This window comes from Meriones unguiculatus, chromosome 17 (genome assembly GCF_030254825.1).
Source record: "Meriones unguiculatus strain TT.TT164.6M chromosome 17, Bangor_MerUng_6.1, whole genome shotgun sequence".
NCBI lineage: Eukaryota > Metazoa > Chordata > Mammalia > Rodentia > Muridae > Meriones > Meriones unguiculatus.
Window position 1 is genome coordinate 12,585,437 of NC_083364.1, and position 6,711 is coordinate 12,592,147.

Consider the following 6,711-nt stretch of genomic DNA (forward strand, 5'->3'; position numbering starts at 1 on the left):
AATAGCCGGCAGGAACAAGTGGGGAAAGTTTATTTTGGCTTATATTTTCTGACATCTTCAGGGTACCAAAGCCAGAAAGGAGGCAAAAATGGATGTATCCAGGCTAGCAGAACTGTCAGGCATCAACTGTTTGCATCACTGCTGACCAGGTAGAAGAATTCCAGACTACAGAGAGGTGTGTAAAAGTCTCACAGGACCTGCTTTGCCAGCCAGTCCCCTTCTAATGGCTGCACAGCCTTTAGAACAGACTCCATGCTGTGACTAGAGTTCAGGATGGTGAGTGTTCATCCTAGGAAGATGGCAGGGTAGTGTAAGCATGGAAGGTTAGGAGACAACAGTTGTCAACTTGGCAATACCTGAAACACCAGGTCATGTTCCTGGAGCTGTTAGCTTACTGCTGCTTGCTGTCTTACAGAAGATGGTTTGATGACACTATCTTAGCTGGTGATTGCTGTGTGTCCCATCAGTCCAGCAGCCAATTACCTTGGATCTCAGGGTGAAAAAAGAAAAAAAGGATTTTCAGTGTTTATCTGTAAGAGTGTCAGGTCTATCCCTTTTTGCAGAATTGAATTTGTGATAAAAGGAGGGAAACAGGCAAAATAGATGCTTTGGGAGAGCTTGAGGGAATTTAAAAGGTGATCTAAAATCTTTTACAACAGGTTCTGCTGAAATCATGCTAAAAGTTCAATAGTACTATTATTCAAGTAAATACCTTTCACAACTTGTCCAGACCAACAGATACAGCTGTGTTCAGTCAACATAAAACCAGATACACTGAACCAGATAGAAGAAAAAGCAGGCAACAGCTCTGTACTTACTGGCACAGGAGATGAATTTCTGAACAGAACACCAATCGCACAGGCACTAGGATAAATGGGACCTCATGAAACTGGAAAACTTCTGTAATACAAAGGACACTATCAATTAAAGTAGCACCCTACAGAATGCAAAAAGATTTTTACCAACTCCACATCTGATGGAAGACTATTATCCAAAATATGTAAAGAACTCAAGAAACTAGATAACAAAAAAAGCAAATAATCCAATTAAAAATGGAGCAGGGGCTACAGGTTAGTCAAAAGATGGATGTAGGCACTAAAGCTCTTCGCAAAGGAACTTATTCTGGTCCCAGTTCACAATGTGACCAACTGCTTGAGATCCAGCTACCAACTAGGTCTTCCTATATATATCAACTATACCCTTGAATTGTGGAATACAGAATGAACTCTCTCCTTGCTTTGTCAAAACATTTTTTCATAGTAAACAAGAAAAGGAACTAATACGGAAAATCGGTCCTGGGAGTTGGGCTGTTGTTACAATACCCTGACCATGTGATTCTTAATACTTTGGAAGTGAGTTGCAGAAGAAATGTGGAAGATTGGAGAACTTCAGGCGACAAAGCCCTTAAGTGCTGTAATCAGAACTTGATGTAGGATACTTGAATGACAGGAATGCTGATGGGTTATCCTCTAGCTATCTGCTCCCTAGGTTGTGTCAGAAAATCTTGAATGCATCATAAAAGCATCAGTGGGAGCATAATCTTATGAAGTATGTTCTGGACATCTCTGGACTTTATAAAGACTTCATAATACCATTATAAATTATGCAATGAACAGAAAAGGTTAAATTATTACATGTAAAATTGATTATTATGAAACTGGAACTATTGAGGCTAAATACTAAATCACAGTGAGGATGTGAAGGGGAATAATACTCTTAAAGAGTAACAAATTAATTTCAGTTTAATCTGTACCAAAAATGTTAAAGTAGCTTTAAGTTGAGTACCCTTTTTCGAATAAACAGTTTGGTACATCAGTTAAAACAAGGATGAGGCTTATATTCAAAGATACCTGTGTTGAAAATGTACGTTTGGAAATACTTCACTCAACTTCCAAAAACACAGATCTCTTTACTTTCAGAGAACAAGGTGTTTTTATTTGTTTATCTATTTATTAAAATTTTAACAAAGAGACTTCATTCAGATGCTAGCACCAGATACCCAGGGTGTGAAGACTGTGCCTGAGAGTGCTCTCAAGATGCAGTCCCAACTTACATTAGTCATGTGTTCATAAAGGCTCTCAGGCTGTGTCCATCCTGGCTTTGTGCACCTAGAGGCAGGAACACTGGCAGACTTCCTGCCTGCATGTCCTCAGACACCTCCATCTAGGTGCAGTCAAGGGCAAGCAAGCTTGTCCACAGGAGTGACCACACACTGTCTGTATCCTCCATGAACAAGACCAGGCAATCATAGAACAACGCCTAGCATTCTGAGACCTCCTCTGTCCTTGGACAAGTAGGACTTACAGGCTAGACACACTTTTTGTTTGATAGTTCTCTTAAGCACAGGACTTTAAACAAAATGTTCACCATCACTTCCATCCCCCACTTAAGTTGTATCCTGAGTCAAGTTCTTGACCCTGTGGTGAGTATCTGTGAAAGGAACAGGGTAGCTTTACAGGTTTCTTTATGAATTCTATACCCCATATTAATTAAACTAAGTTCTCCCGGTAGTTTTCCAGAAAGCAGAAGGACACAGACAAAAGGAGAAGTGGGTGAATGGGGACAAGACCCACCCTGCTGCAGAAGACTGTCCAGGCCTGCAGTATGAGATAGGGTGCCTGGCAACTGGTCCGGATGGCCACAGCTCCCCCATCCAGGACATTCTGGGTGTAACTTGAAGATCAGATATCCACCAGATGTCGGGGGCAGGCCTGACTGGACATGGGTGCCTAAAACGAACCAATGATATTAAAAGTCAACTACCCATAAGCCCATTCACCCAATCCTGTACTGCCAAGCTTGCAGCCCCCACGCCTCCCTTGCTTTTTCCTTTAAAAACCCCATGCCTTTGTCTCTCGGGGCTGTTCCCTGATGACTTGCAAAGTGGCCCCATCACTCACTGGCCTGAATAAACCTCTTCTGTTTGCGGCAATCCATCTCCAAGCTAACTTCATCTTTCTCTCTGGTAATTGGGCTCTCGGTGGGCCTAACACCTGTTCACACTGGGATTTAATAAAGATCAGTATACTGGCACCCAGACCAAAATTTCTGTATCTAGTTAAGACATTTATGATGCATAAGCCAGCGATGATCAGCAGAAACAGAAGTGTCTGGTGTTCTGCAATATCTGAAGACAGAGTTATCACCCGGAAAAACAAGGAAATGAGAATGGCAACCATGGGCTTCCCCTGTTCTGGGTCATTTTTCTGTCTGCAGTGTACAGGGTTTGTTTGCTTGTTTTTGTTTTGGTTTTCCTGAGAGTACAGGAATCTCTAATGATTGCTGAGTGGTTTGCATAGAACAACGTTTTCTCTTACAGCCACACAATCACATCCTTGTTCTGCACAGAGTATGGTGAGTGCTCTATCATGTTGCAAAACTGCTTCAGCTAATGGATCAACCTGCTGATGGATCTTGATCTAGTTGGTTTTTACAGGTACCTTTTTTTTTTTTTTTCAAACAAGGGAGCCTGGAGGTCAGTATGAGCGAGCCTGGTTTCTTGGGTAGACAGTCCAAGTAACCATTTGTCTTCCTTGCCAGAGAGTTTCCTTTGGACTGAACCTTTTCAGACTTTTGGTGAGGATAAGGGGTGGCATAGATGATTTTGTAAATGGGCCTCAACTGAAATTAGGATGCCATTGTAGGGGCCCAGGAAGCCAGGAATGTTAATCAAAGCCTGGGAGGGGATTCATTCCGGAAATGGGGCACTCATCAGAAGCATCTGATTTCCTGATCAAGGTAAAAGAGAGGAAGCAATCAAGGCAGCTGGACTGGAGCACATCACCTAGCAAGCCCAGGCTGTCCACTTTTGTAGGACTGCCTGGGGCTTGGGTGCTGTAGATCACTTTTGGTGTGGTTTGTTGTCTGATTGTGGTTCCTGGGTGGTGACTGTCAGGTGAGTGGAAATCTGCCAAGATATATTCAGACTAGGGACAGAAGCTAAAGTTAAGGAACTTAAAGGAAACTCTTACATTTGGAGCACCCCCCACACACACCTATTCCATCAGGAACAGGCAAGAGTTGGGGAATCTTAGTCTGTTGATTGGAGTTCAATTGACCTGTGACAGGTAGATAGATCCAAGCTGCAAACTCCGTGAGGCTCACATGAATTCTTTTAAGTTACAAAAGAGGAACTTCTGGAGCCTTCTACTTTTAAGTCATAATAAAAGCTTGGGGATTTAAAAAAAATTATCTGGGGTTAAAAACAGCAACATTCTTTTCTTTGTCCAGAGGTCTGGACAGAGGTGGTTTTAACATGATGAGAAGTAATTTTAGGTATCACAACTCCATTGATTACTATGTTAAAACTTTGAATTTTTGAAGTCTTGATATCACATATTTTTTTGTTTTGGTTGTTCTGTTTGGTTTTTCAAGGCAGCCCTGGCTGCGATATTGAGCTTCTCCCAGGATGAGGACATGTCTTGGCTAAAGTGCCCTGTCTTCACGTCAGAAGTTTGGAATGAGAGCAATCTCAGCATGCAGATGTATGAACAGGTTCTGGCTTACACTGTTGGATCTTGTCTCGGACATCTGCTTTCCAGTTCTCTCGGACAACCTCACTACACCATGCAAGGAATAGCAGGCACCAGATATTGCAAAGTATGTTCAGAAAACTCCAAACTTTATTAAATAAAAACTTTATTGAATAACAACACAAATGTAAGATTTACTGCTAATAAAAAATTAAAGTTTCCTGTATAAAAATAGATTATCATGTAGTTGGCAATATTCACACTAAATATATTAAGTCTATACCAATAGTGGGGCTAAGGTGACAGAATATAAATATTAACATGACATATTAAATTTCAGCTTAATATATACAAAGAAAACATCTTCAAAAATAGCTTAACAATATATATAATATATAAAATATATTTTTATTTATATATAAATATTTGTTTATTTAAAATATATATAAATATTTATATTTATTTTTTTGGAATAAACAGTTTAGTACAGCCCTCAGCAGGGTGAGGCTTCAAGGAGTCCCGGGTTTACAATGCACATGTAGCATTAGTTACTCCTCTTCTGAGAATAAAATAGATGTCTTTACTTCCAGGCTGGGAAGTATCTTGAGATGCCTCCGGCGTGTTTCTTACTTCTCCTGGATTGCTCGGGTCCCGTGAACAGCAGCACACTGTGACGCTTTTGTGGTAGCACACAGTACTGGAAGGCAACCGGAGATTCCTTCGGAGACAGGCAACTGGTGGCCTTCCTTTCAGAAATAACTAATGCAAACAAGCAGTCGAGAACGAAAGGCCGAAAAGCACCGGAAGCCGTCCACTGCCAGTTAGATAAAAATTGTGAACAAGAACAGTAAAATTCAATCCAGCGTCGACCTCAGTCACAGATGAATCTCGAAAGCCGCGTGCTTGTGAGCATGCACTGTGCAGGCCGGATAGTTTCTAACTTTCGGTGGGCACACGTGTCTTCTGTTGTTGTTGTTTCTGTCCCGACAGGGTTTCTCTGTGCAGCCGTGGCTGTCCTGGCCGCAGTCTTTACACTCAGAACTTGTTCAAGGCTCTTCCACACCCAGTACCTGCAGTCCTTAGCCTCACCTGGGAAAGAGCTCGGAGCAGCTGCCTCGCAGTGCCGCCAGGGGAAGCTGCTATAGGAAGCGCTGGTGCAGGATCTCCCACACCATCTTCCTGAACAGAGGCATGTGCTATGTGCTGCTGGGAGAAGCTGATGGGCTGGCCCCTGGAAATGTAATCTGCGTATTTACAGGCGAACACGCTGCAGTCGCCCCCATTCAGCTGCTGAGGAATCTCCTCTGCCGACATAATGTGTTGCTTCCACTCCGCAGGGCTAAGGTCGCTGTTCCTTCTAGCTTTGCTCTCCTCCCGCAGATAGCAGAAAAGCAGCTCAAGGATGCCGGGTCTCTTCTGTCCCAGGGAGTCCAGGTAGACAATACTCTTCTTTCATAGGTCTGTGACCACCAGGCTCCAGTGCATGCCCAGGTGAACTGGGACCAGGATAAGTTCCTTGGCAAAGATGTTTACTGCCCGGGTCCATCTTCTGACTGACCTGTAGCCACCAGACTTTAACTTGGTGTAAAAGAAGGTATTAAATGCGTGAAGTGCCGGGTAGCCTTGACTTTGATTTCTTTCCATGAGAAGATTCATGTAAAAATTGATGTCTTTGTCGTTGAGCCACTGGGTGTTCCTTAGGGTCCACAGGTCTCCTCGAGTCATTTGCAGTTTGAAGGCACAGCTCAAGATCTCATCTTTTGACCCAGGGCCTAGCGCACTGCTGATTTCTTTCTCCATGTCCACTGTGACAGCAGGAACACGGTCCAGCCCTCTGCCCTTCTCTTGGTCTTCAAGAGCCTTTTTCTTGACCTCAGGTGTTGACACTTTGCTGCTGGGCATGCCATTGCTGACACTGTCTGTGCAGATTTGAGGTGTTTCCGATTCATGATTTTGCCCTTCAGCACAACCTTTGATAGTCTTCGAGGTGTCCATGGTGCTTGTGTGAGTGCTGTGAGGGCCAAAGCTCACGGGGACATCAGGTTGGAGGAGTTCCAACAGCCCTGGGCACTTTTCATGGTGGTGTTTCTGAACTTCTTCCTCCCTGTTGCTGTGAGGGGGTTTGAGACCCTGGCCTCCACCCACAGACTCCTCAGTCACAGCCTCTTCCTCAGGGCCTTTGGCACACTCTGGGGCCATTAGCTGTAACGGACCCTTTTCCTGGGGTGACCATATTCGG

General features: G+C 43.5%; 1 pseudogene; it reads right to left on the reverse strand.

Annotated features, from left to right (window-relative positions):
• Nucleotides 1–5,611: 5,611 nt before the first annotated feature.
• LOC132648574 (sentrin-specific protease 2-like) lies at nt 5,612–6,335 on the reverse strand (annotated as a pseudogene).
• Between the last annotated feature and the right edge of the window lie 376 nt (nt 6,336–6,711).